The sequence below is a fragment of the Triticum aestivum genome, chromosome 5D (genome assembly GCF_018294505.1).
Source record: "Triticum aestivum cultivar Chinese Spring chromosome 5D, IWGSC CS RefSeq v2.1, whole genome shotgun sequence".
Classification (NCBI taxonomy): Eukaryota; Viridiplantae; Streptophyta; class Magnoliopsida; order Poales; family Poaceae; genus Triticum; species Triticum aestivum.
The window spans coordinates 78487929-78501054 of NC_057808.1; the positions used below are offsets into that span (position 1 = coordinate 78487929).

General features: G+C 44.4%; 1 long non-coding RNA gene across 1 annotated transcript; it reads right to left on the reverse strand.

The window, feature by feature from the left end:
- Positions 1 to 273: 273 nt before the first annotated feature.
- LOC123124389 (uncharacterized) lies at positions 274 to 2255 on the reverse strand. The gene is made up of 2 exons (XR_006461068.1): positions 1048 to 2255; positions 274 to 530 (listed from the first exon to the last, which is right to left on the reverse strand). It is a non-coding gene; the product is annotated as an uncharacterized lncRNA (long non-coding RNA).
- Between the last annotated feature and the right edge of the window lie 10871 nt (positions 2256 to 13126).

Here is a 13126-nt window from a genome sequence, read left to right on the forward strand (position 1 = left end):
AAAGTATATAATGGAAGCATCATGAAAGCATATACAGAATGAAGTAATTGAAGCACAAACTTACATACGAAGTGAGACGCCGGTGCGGGGGATGGGACACACACGCACGCACGCACACATGTTGTCATCTAATTTACATTCAGAAGGCTATGATGCACTAGAAACAAAAATACTTTCATGCTTCCTATCAAAGTGATCCATAAGAAGCACAACTGTAGAGGGGCAATCATTCGATACATAAGAAGCACATATATGAGACCTAGGAAGCATGGATGCTCTAAAATAGTTTTTTGTCGGTATCAAAGTGGAATCTTGGAACATTGAAAATGGAAACAAATTAAGATTGCGTCCAACATGGAGACACATGTCTTGTGTCACACCCATTCACAATTCACCATGTTTTCTTTGCCCAATGAAGCAAGTTCTCTGCTTTGTACTTCACATAAGCATGTACATTACAATTAAGAAGCATATCCGGATCAATCCTGTCTATTAACCATTCACCGGACCATCGGGAGTTGACACCGAGCCTGCATTCAAATATAGAATCAAGAAGCTTCTGTATAGCAATTTACATACCACCAAACTAAGAAGCACGAACATATTACTAGTTGGGAACAGACCGAAACTTGAATGAAAGCATGGAAATTTGAGATCAGGTCAAAAACTAATACAGTTTGTCTAATTCACATCTAGATGTTTTTTAAGGATGTCACATCTAACCTCCCATAAATATATAGTGCAGCAAGAAGAAATAAATAAAAAAACTAGAATAAAAAAAATAGACCACAAACAATGTCACATCTAGATGTGTCCTAAACATACCTAAACTAATATTACCTCCAAGATTAGAAATCGTATTAACTTGATTCACATGAGAAATTAACTAAAATTCGTAGAAGAAATAGTGATCCATTCAACATAGCATATATCAGAGATACGCTCAACGAAATACATCAAACCAAGCATTGCATCCACCATCCAGAGTAACGCAAACCAAATCAAGTGATGAAAATTGAATCAAACCCAGTTCAGGTGAGTACATACCTGGGGGACGACGGCTGGCATACGCGTGTAGCCTCTTCCGAGCCGAAACGACGCACCAGCGCGGTGGGATGAATGGTGATGAGGCAGGGTCTGGCGGGGAACAAGGCCGGCGATGGGTGTGACGCCGTTGGCGGTGAGAGTAGGATTCAGCGAAGCAGGCGAGGATGGGTCTTTGCACCGGTCACCTGGAGGAGTTGTAGACGTTCCCGAGTTTTGGGGCGGAGCGGGGTGGTGGTGGAGATAGCCGGCGTGACGAAGGAGGTCGGCGACCTTGGGGCTGCGCTCGCCCGAGGGATGTGAGACGGGTTGGATGGTTGGGTCTCGCAAGCGAGATTAGCTCGGACGTGGAGTAATGAGGTACTGGACGGGGCAGGCGAGATTTTCTCGGATCAAATTAATTTGGGCAGTTAGCTTAGAAATATGGGCCGTGGGATTAAAAGCATCAATGGCACAAGATCCGTCTGAAAAAGTTCTCCTATCAGACTACTGAATGTAAGTGTTTCCCATAGCTGCCGGAGTCCGAGCAGATAATTCCGGTTTCGACATAGCCGTCTCTTTTCAATCAGGAATCGGGGAAGCCAACCCCCTATATATGTGTGCCACGCGACGCCCTGTTCTCACCAGATCCGTGGTTGCAGAATGCAGAGCCTTGTGCCTTTGTCATCGCCAACCAGAGCGTAGCTACAGTAAACGACGCGATCTAGCCTTACGACCCTGGCCATGGCCCATGGCTGACTTGGACTTGTGTACGCCCCTGTTGTCAGCGGTGGATTTGGCCGAGGAGTCGAACGTGTCCGTGGCTTACCCGCTGTTGGTGCTTGCGCCGCCGCCAGGTCCAGATCGTTCGCCGTACAAGCTCTTCAGTTTGCCTGACCAGAAGCTTCAAGATGTCACACCGTTGGTGTCGAGCAAGAAGAAGGTATGGTTGGCGACACCGCAGGGCTGGGTCCTGGTCCTGAGCTCCTCCGATTCCTCGTCGGACGATGCAGGGACGTATCTCCTGAACACCATGGACGGATCAAGAATCGAGCTTCCGGTGATAGAACTTTGGATCGGAGTAGGCTAATAGATCCGGTGAACCTACCTTGTCCAGCAGCAGATGAACTCGAGCTGGAGGCCATCGTGGTGCTGGGGCGCACGGCGATGGCGGAGAGTGGGCGAGGTGGTGGAGCTTTCCGTGAGCACCGCGCTAACCCTAGATCGGTAGGGATTGTAGGTGGGGATTGTGGCAGCGATTAACCTCGTGAATAGCGCCCCGGCCCCCACCTCTGTTTATATAGCGCGGGTCACAGGGGCCCACCTGAAGGAAATATGCCCTAGAGGCAATAATAAAGTTATTATTTATTTCCTTATATCATGATAAATGTTTATTATTCATGCTAGAATTGTATTAACCGGAAACATAATACATGTGTGAATACATAGACAAACAGAGTATCACTAGTATGCCTCTACTTGACTAGCTCGTTAATCAAAGATGGTTATGTTTCCTAGCCATAGACATAAGTTGTCATTTGATTAACGAGATCACCTCATTAGGAGAATGACGTGATTGACTTGACCCATTCCGTTAGCTTAGCACCCGATCGTTTAGTATGTTGCTATTGCTTTCTTCATGACTTATACATGTTCCTCTGACTATGAGATTATGCAACTCCCGTTTACCGGAGGAACACTTTGTGTGCTACCAAACGTCACAACGTAAATGGGTGATTATAAAGGTGCTCTACAGGTGTCTCCAAAGGTACTTGTTGGGTTGGCGTATTTCGAGATTAGGATTTGTCACTCCGATTGTCGGAGAGGTATCTTTGGGCCCACTCGGTAATGCACATCACTATAAGCCTTGCAAGCATTGTGACTAATAAGTTAGTTGCGGGATGATGTGTTACGGAACGAGTAAAGAGACTTGCCGGTAATGAGATTGAACTAGGTATCGAGATACCGACGATCGAATCTCGGGCAAGTAACATACTGATGACAAAGGGAACAACGTATGTTGTTATGCGGTCTGACCGATAAAGATCTTCGTAGAATATGTGGGAGCCAATATGGGCATCCAGGTCCCGCTATTGGTTATTGACCGGAGACGTGTCTCGGTCATGTCTACATAGTTCTCGACCCGTAGGGTCCGCACGCTTAAAGTTACGATGACAGTTTTATTATGAGTTTATGTATGTTGATGTACCGAAGGAGTTTGGAGTCCCGGATGAGATTGGGGACATGACGAGGAGTCTCGAAATGGTCGAGACGTAAAGATCGATATATTGGACGACTATATTCGGACTTCGGAAAGGTTCCGAGTGATTCGGGTATTTTTCGGAGTACCGGAGAGTTACGGGAATACGTATTGGGCCTTATTGGGCCATACGGGAAAGAAGAAAAAGGGCCTCAAGGGTGGCCGCACCCCTCCCCTTGGTCTGGTCCGAATTGGACTAGGGAAGGGGGCGCCCCCTTCCTTCCTTCTCTTTTTCCCTTCCTCTTTTCCTATTCCATATGGGAGGTGGAATCCTACTAGGACTAGGGAGTCCTAGTAGGACTCCACACTTGGTGCGCCCCCTCCTAGGGCCGGCCTCCTCCTCCCTTGCTCCTTTATATACGGGGGCAGGGGGGCATCCCAGAGACACAACAATTGATCCTTGAGATCTTTTAGCCGTGTGCGGTACCCCCCTTCACCAAATTACACCTCGATAATATCATTGCGGAGCTTAGGCGAAGCCCTGCGTCGGTAGAACATCATCACCGTCACCACGCCGTCGTGCTGACGAAACTCTCCCTCAACACTCGGCTGGATCGGAGTTCGAGGGACGTCGTCGAGCTGAACGTGTGTAGAACTCGGAGGTGCCGTGCGTTCGGTACTTGATCGGTCGGATCGTGAAGACGTACGACTACATCAACTGCGTTGTGATAACGCTTCCGCTGTCGGTCTACGAGGGTACGTGGACAACACTCTCCCCTCTCGTTGCTATGCATCACCATGATCTTGCGTGTGCGTAGGAATTTTTTTGAAATTACTACGTTCCCCAACAGTGGCATCCGAGCCTGGTTTTATGCGTTGATGCTATGCACGAGTAGAACACAAGTGAGTTGTGGGCGATATAAGTCATACTGCTTACCAGCATGTCATACTTTGGTTCAGCGGTATTGTGAGATGAAGCGGCCTGGACCGACATTACGCGTACGCTTACGCGAGACTGGTTTCACCGTTCGGAGCACTCGTTGCTTAAAGGTGACTGGCGGGTGTCTGTCTCTCTCACTTTAGTTGAACCGAGTGTGGCTACGCCCGGTCCTTGCGAAGGTTAAAACAACACCAACTTGACAAACTATCGTTGTGGTTTTGATCCGTAGGTAAGAACGGTTCTTGCTAAGCCCGTAGCAGCCACGTAAAACTTGCAACAACAAAGTAGAGGACGTCTAACTTGTTTTTGCAGGGCATGTTGTGATGTGATATGGTCAAGACATGATGTGATATAATGTGTTGTATGAGATGATCATGTTTTGTAACCGAGTTATCGGCAACTGGCAGGAGCCATATGGTTGTCGCTTTATTGTATGAGATGCAATCGCCATGTAATAGTTTTACTTTATCACTAAGCGGTAGCGATAGTCGTAAAAGCAATAAGTTGGCGAGACGACAACGATGCTACGATGGAGATCAAGGTGTCGCGCCGGTGACGATGGTGATCATGACGGTGCTTCGGAGATGGAGATCACAAGCACGGTGCTTCGGAGATGGAGATCACAAGCACAAGATGATGATGGCCATATCATATCACTTATATTGATTGCATGTGATGTTAATCCTTTATGCATCTTATCTTGCTTTGATTGACGGTAGCATTATAAGATGATCTCTCACTAAAATTTCAAGATAAAAGTGTTCTCCCTGAGTATGCACCGTTGCAAAAGTTCTTCGTGCTGAGACACCACGTGTTAATCGGGTGTGATAGGCTCTACGTTCAAATACAACGGGTGCAAAACAGTTGCACACGCGGAATACTCAGGTTAAACTTGATGATCCTAGCATATACAGATATGGCCTCGGAACACAGAGACCGAAAGGTCGAGCGTGAATCATATAGTAGATATGATCAACATAGTGATGTTCACCATTGAAACTACTCCATCTCACGTGTTAATCGGACATGGTTTAGTTGCTTTGGATCACGTAATCACTTAGATGATTAGAGAGATGTCTATCTAAGTGGGAGTTCTTAAGTAATATGATTAATTGAACTTAAATTTATCATGAACTTAGTCCTGATAGTATTTTGCAAATTATGTTGTAGATCAATAGCTCGCGTTGTTGCTTCCCTGTGTTTATTTTTTGTTCCTAGAGAAAAATTATGTTGAAAGATGTTAGTAGCAAAGATGCGGATTGGATCTGTGATCTGAGGATTATCCTCATTGCTGCACAGAAAAATTATGTCATTGATGCACCGCTAGGTGACAGATCTATTGCAGGAGTAGATGCAGACGTTATGAACGTTTGGCTAGCTCAATATGATGACTATTTGATAGTTTAGTGCACCATGCTTAACGGCTTAGAATCGGGACTTCAAAGACGTTTTGAACGTCATGGACCATATGAGATGTTCCAGGAGTTGAAGTTAATATTTCAAGCAAATACCCGAGTTGAGAGATATGAAATCTCCAACAAGTTCTATAGCAAAAGGATGGAGGAGAATCGCTCAACTAGTGAGCATGTGCTCAGATTGTCTGGGTACTACAATCGCTTGAATCAAGTGGGAGTTTATCTTCCAGATAAAATAGTGATTGACAGAATTCTCTAGTCACCATCACCAAGTTAGTAGAACTTCGTGATGAACTATGGTATGCAAGGGATGACGAAAGTAATTCCCGAGCTCTTCGTGATGCTGAAATCGACGAAGGTAGAAATCAAGAAAAACATCAAGTGTTGATGGTTGACGAGACCACTTCAAGTGTTGATGGTTGACGAGACCGCTAGTTTCAAGAAAAGGGCAAAGGGAAAAAGGGGAACTTCAAAAAGAACGGCAAGCAAGTTGCTGCTCAAGTGAAGAAGCCTAAGTCTGGTCCTAAGCCTGAGACTAAGTGCTTCTACTGCAAAGGGACTGGTCACTGGAAGCGGAACTACCCCAACTATTTGGTGGATAAGAAGGATGGCAAAGTGAACAAAGGTATATTTGATATACAGATTATTGATGTGTACTTTACTAGTGTTTATAGCAATCCCTCGGTAATTGATACTGGTTCAGTTGCTAAGAGTAGTAACTCGAAACGGGAGTTGCAGAATAAACAGAGACTAGTAAAAGTGAACAAAGGTATATTTGATATATAGATTATTGATGTGTACTTTACTAGTGTTTATAGCAACCCATCGGTAATTGATACTGGTTCAGTTGTTAAAGAGTAGTAACTCGAAAACGGGAGTTGCAGAATAAACAGAGACTAGTAAAAGGCGAGGTGACGATGTGTGTTGGAAGTAGTTTCAAGATTGATATGATCATCATCGCACACTCCCTGTACTTTCGGGATTAGTGTTGAAACTAAATAAGTGTTATTTGGTGTTTCCATTGAGCATGAATATGATCTGATCATGTTTATTGCAATACGATTATTCATTTAAGTTAGAGAACAATTGTTGTTCTGTTTACATGAATAAAACCTTTATGGTCATACACACCAACGAAAATGGTTTGTTGGATCTCGATCGTAGTGATACACATATTCATACTATTGAAGCCAAAAGATGCAAAGTTAATAATGATAGTGCAACTTATTTGTGGTACTGCCGTTTAGGTCATATTGGTGTAAAGCGCATGAAGAAACTCCATACTGATGGGATTTTGGAATCACTTGATTATGAATCACTTGATGCTTGCGAACCGTGCCTCATGGGCAAGATGACTAAAACGCCGTTCTCCGGAACTATGGAGAGAGCAACAGATTTGTTGGAAATCATACATACAGATGTATGTGGTCCGATGAATATTGAGGCTCGTAGCAGGTATCATTATTTTCTGACCTTCACAGATGATTTGAGCAGATATGGGTATATCTACTTGATGAAACACAAAGTCTGAAACATTTGAAAAGTTCAAAGAATTTCAGAGTGAAGTGGAGAATCATCGTAACAAGAAAATAAAAGTTTCTACGATATGATCGCAGAGGTAAAATATTTGAGTTACGAGTTTGGCCTTCAGTTAAAACAATGTGAAATAGTTTCACTACTCACGCCACCTGGAACACCACAGTGTAATGGTGTGTCCGAACGTCATAACCGTACTTTATTGGATATAGTGCAATCTATGATGTCTCTTACCAATTTACCACTATCATTTTGGGTTATGCATTAGAGACAGCTACATTCACGTTAAATAGGGCACCATCAAAATCCGTTGAGACGACGCCTTATGAACTGTGGTTTGGCAAGAAACCAAAGTTGTCGTTTCTTAAAATTTTGGGGTTGCGATGCTTATGTGAAAAAATTTCATCCTGATAAGCTCAAACCCAAATCGGAGAAATGTGTCTTCATAGGATACCCAAAGGAGACAGTTGGGTACACCTTCTATCACAGATCCGAAGGCAAGACATTCGTTGCTAAGTATGGATCCTTTCTAGAGAAGGAGTTTCTCTCGAAAGATGTGAGTGGGAGGAAAGTAGAACTTGATGAGGTAACTTTACCTGCTCCCTTGTTGGATCACAGAAATCTGTTCCTGTGACTTCTACACCAATTAGTGAGGAAGTTAATGATGATGATCATGTAACTTCAGATCAAGTTACTACCAAACCTCGTAGGTAAACCAGAGTAAGATCCACACCAAAGTGGTACGGTAATCCTATTCTGGAGGTTATGTTACTAGACCATGACGAACCTACAAACTATGAAGAAGCGATGGTGAGCCCAGATTCCGCAAAATGGCTTGAGGCCATGAAATCTGAGATGAGATCCATGTATGAGAACAAAGTGTGGACTTTGGTTGACTTGCCCGATGATCGGCAAGCAATTGAGAATAAATGGATTGTCAAGAGGAAGACGGACGCTGATAGTAGTATCACTATCTACAAAGCTAGAACTGTCGCAAAAAGGTTTTTCGACAAGTTCAAGATGTTGACTACGATGAGAGTTTCTCACTCGTATCTATGCTTAAGTCTGTCCGAATCATGTTAGCAATTGCCGCATTTTATGAAATCTGGCAAAGGGATAAACAAAACTGCATTCCTTGATGGATTTATTAAAGAAGAGTTGTATATGATACAACCAGAAGGTTTTGTCAATCCTAAAGGTGCTAACAAAATATGCAAGCTCCAGCGATCCATCAATGGACTGGTGCAAGCATCTCGGAGTTGGAATATACGCTTTGATAAGTTGATCAAAGCATATAGTTGTATACAGACTCGCGGTGAAGCCTGTATTTACAAGAAAGTGAGTGGGAGCACTACAACATTTCTGATAAGTATATGTGAATGACATATTGTTGATCGGAAATAATGTAGAATTATTCTGCAAAGCATAAAGGAGTGTTTGAAAGGAGTTTTTCAAAGATAGACCTCGGTGAAGCTGCTTACATATTGAGCATCAAGATCTATAGAGATAGATGAAGACGCTTGATAAGTTTTTCAATGAGTACATACCTTAACAAGATTTTGAAGTAGTTCAAAATAGAACAGTCAAAGAAAAGAGTTCTTGCCTGTGTTACAAGGTGTGAAATTGAGTAAAGACTCAAAGCCCGACCACGGCAAAAGATAGAAAGAGAATGAAAGTCATTCCCTATGCCTTGGCCATAGGTTCTATAAAGTATGCCATGCTGTGTACCAGATCTATTGTATACCCTACACTGATTTTGGCAAGGGAGTACAATAGTGATCTAGGAGTAGATCACTGGACAGCGGTCAAAATTATCCTTACTCGAATAAGGATATGTTTCTCGATTATGGAAGTGACAAAAGGCTCGTCGTAAAAGGTTACGTCGATGCAAGTTTTGACACTAATCTAGATGACTCTAAGTCTCGGTCTAGATACATATTGAAAGTGGGAGCAATTAGCTAGAGTAGCTCCATGCAGAGCATTGTAGACATAGAAATTGGCAAAATACTTACGGATCTGAATGTGACAGACCCGTTGACTAAAATTATCTCACAAGCAAAACATGATCACACCTTAGTACTCTTTGGGTGTTAATCACATAGCGATGTGAACTAGATTACTGACTCTAGTAAACCCTTTGGGTGATGGTCACATGACGATGTGAACCATGGGTGTTAATCACATGGTGATGTGAACTATTCATGTTAAATCACATGGCGATGTGAACTAGATTATTGACTCTAGTGCAAGTGGGAGACTGAAGGAAATATGCCCTAGAGGCAATAATAAAGTTATTATTTATTTCCTTATATCATGATAAATGTTTATTATTCATGCTAGAATTGTATTAACCGGAAACATAATACATGTGTGAATACATAGACAAACAGAGTGTCACTAGTATGCCTCTACTTGACTAGCTCGTTAATCAAAGATGGTTATGTTTCCTAGCCATAGACATAAGTTGTCATTTGATTAACGAGATCACCTCATTAGGAGAATGATGTGATTGACTTGACCCATTCCGTTAGCTTAGCACCCGATCGTTTGGTATGTTGCTATTGCTTTCTTCATGACTTATACATGTTCCTCTGACTATGAGATTATGCAACTCCCGTTTACCGGAGGAACACTTTGTATGCTACCAAACGTCACAACGTAAATGGGTGATTATAAAGGTGCTCTACAGGTGTCTTCAAAGGTACTTGTTGGGTTGGCGTATTTCGAGATTAGGATTTGTCACTCCGATTGTCGGAGAGGTATCTCTGGGCCCACTCGGTAATGCACATCACTATAAGCCTTGCAAGCATTGTGACTAATAAGTTAGTTGCGGGATGATGTGTTACGGAACGAGTAAAGAGACTTGCCGGTAACGAGATTGAACTAGGTATCGAGATACCGACGATCGAATCTCGGGCAAGTAACATACTGATGACAAAGGGAACAACGTATGTTGTTATGCGGTCTGACCGATAAAGATCTTCGTAGAATATGTGGGAGCCAATATGGGCATCCAGGTCCCGCTATTGGTTATTGACCGGAGACGTGTCTCGGTCATGTCTACGTAGTTCTCGAACCCGTAGGGTCCGCACGCTTAAAGTTACGATGACAGTTTTATTATGAGTTTATGTATGTTGATGCACCGAAGGAGTTCGGAGTCCCAGATGAGATCGGGGACATGACGAGGAGTCTCGAAATGGTCGAGACGTAAAGATCGATATATTGGACGACTATATTCGGACTTCGGAAAGGTTCCGAGTGATTCGGGTATTTTTCGGAGTACCGGAGAGTTACGGGAATACGTATTGGGCCTTATTGGGCCATACGGGAAAGAAGAAAAAGGGCCTCAAGGGTGGCCGCACCCCTCCCCTTGGTCTGGTCCGAATTGGACTAGGGAAGGGGGGCGCCCCCTTCCTTCCTTCTCTTTTTCCCTTCCTCTTTTCCTATTCCATATGGGAGGTGGAATCCTACTAGGACTAGGGAGTCCTAGTAGGACTCCACACTTGGTGCGCCCCCTCCTAGGGCCGGCCTCCTCCTCCCTTGCTCCTTTATATACGGGGGCAGGGGGGCACCCCAGAGACACAACAATTGATCCTTGAGATCTTTTAGCCGTGTGCGGTGCCCTCCTCCACCAAATTACACCTCGATAATATCATTGCGGAGCTTAGGCGAAGCCCTGCGTCGGTAGAACATCATCACCGTCACCACGCCGTCGTGCTGACGAAACTCTCCCTCAACACTCGGCTGGATCGGAGTTCGAGGGACGTCATCGAGCTGAACGTGTGTAGAACTCGGAGGTGCCGTGCGTTCGGTACTTGATCGGTCGGATCGTGAAGACGTACGACTACATCAACCGCGTTGTGATAACGCTTCCGCTGTCGGTCTACGAGGGTACGTGGACAACACTCTCCCCTCTCGTTGCTATGCTCACCATGATCTTGCGTGTGCGTAGATTTTTTTTTGAAATTACTACGTTCCCCAACACCACCAACCATGGTTTGGTTGGGCACCCCCGATCAGGGCGCGAGTCAGGGGCCCGTTCGACCCGTTGGGCTCGAACGGGAGAGAGATCAACCTAACATCCGGCTCTCAAGGACGACGAGGCCTCGGGGGCGTGCAGGTGCGTCTTGTCGAACACCGTGGCCGCGCCTGGCTGTGGCGTCCTCGTCTTCGACCTCGCCAGCCCGGTGATGTGGTTCTGCCGCGTCGGCTAGGATCTCTGGTGGTCGCGCCATGGCTACGACATCGGCTGCTTCGACCTGCCGGAGGACTACTGTACTGTCCCCCCACGAAGAGGAACTTCTTCGACGTTGCCGCCGTCAATGGGAGGTTCTTCTTCTGCGAGTCCAAGGACTCTCTGGGCACGCTGGACTTCCACACCGGCGGTGCCTCGGGGGAGCCAGAGGCGCGGCTGGGCGACATCGCCGTGCCTGCATTGACATCCCGGTGGGCATTACGGCCACGTACGTCGTCGAGTCCTGCAACGACCTCTTCCTCGTCCACATCGCCTTCCACGGAGTCTCCGTCGACCGACTAGGGGAGTTCCACGTCTATCGGATGGATTTCTCGGACCCGCCGGCCTGGCGCAAGACGGACTGCATCGGCGATCGGGGTTTCCTCCTCGGTGACTCCAATTTTGCAGCGTCCTACTCTGCCAGCGAGTGTGGACTCAAGCCCAACTGCGTCTACTGGGTGAATTGCTTCAGCGAAGAGAATAGCGATCTGCATGTTCTTGGCCTGCGGGACGGCTCGTCAGAAATTGTCAAGCGGTTTGACAATGTGTTGGGTGTCCATAAACCCTTCTGGGTCGTCCCGGTTGATGCATAGTCTCCTCGGTCATCTATTGTTACTTTTTATTTTCTCTTTGTTTCTTTCATGTCGGCCAAATTACTTTGTAAAACTTTCCCTTAAAGTAGAATGTTGTGTTTATTGTGTGATTCTTTTAGGACGTCGATATCCACCATACTGAACAAATCGTTTAAAAAACACAAGAATTGCAATGTTGTCGGCCCAAAAATTGCTCCAGAACCAACAAAGCACTCGTGGAAATAATCTAGAAGAAATCATATTAAACAACCAAACGTTCAAATACCCATTTGCCATGCCACGTAGTACTAAAGAAATATGAAAATTCACACAAACTGCCATCTGACCAGTCCATTCATTTTCACAAAAAATTGTCATATTATGTTGATCAGAATTCATGAAATTGCCATGGCAAAATAAATAGTAAATTTGCCATGGCCCGTAGTGAAAATTTGCCATGCCAAATAAAAAGTAAATTTGCCATTAGTAAAATAAAAATAAATTTGCCATGCATCTAAAAAGTAAGTTTGCCATGGCAATTAAGTTAAATTTTCCATGGCAAAAATGTGAAAGGTTAATTTGTGATGGCAAAAATAAAAAGGTAAAATTATCATTGTTGTAAATGTAAAAATTGCCATGTATGTTAAAGTAAATTTGCCATGTCCATTAAGTTAAATTTGCCATGGCAAGTTTAAATAGGGAAGAATTGCGATGGCAAACATATAGAAGGTAAAAAAATTGTCATCGCTATGAAAGTAAATTTACCATGGATACAAAAATAAATTTACCATGCTACAAGTTAAGTTTGCCATGTTCTTAAAGGGGTAAAGTGTTAGGAAGATCAAATTTCCCATGGCAAAAATGGAATGTAAGTAACCACGACAATATTCCTGGAATTGATATGGCCTAGACACTACGAAAAGTTGCCATGGTGTTTTAGTTACAATGTAACACCCCGGATGTAACTTTCCATATTTGTAACTCCAACTCTTGCCATTTTCGGCTATGTGTTATGATATTCCCTTCGTGGTCGGGTTTTGTCTTTCGTTTTGCATTTTGTCCATGTCATGCATTTCATATCATGTCATCATGTGCATTGCATTTGCATACGTGTTCGTCTCATGCATCCGAGCATTTTCCCCGTTGTCCATTTTGCAATCCGGCGCTCCCATCTCCTTCGGCGCACCCCTCTTGTTTTCTTTCGTG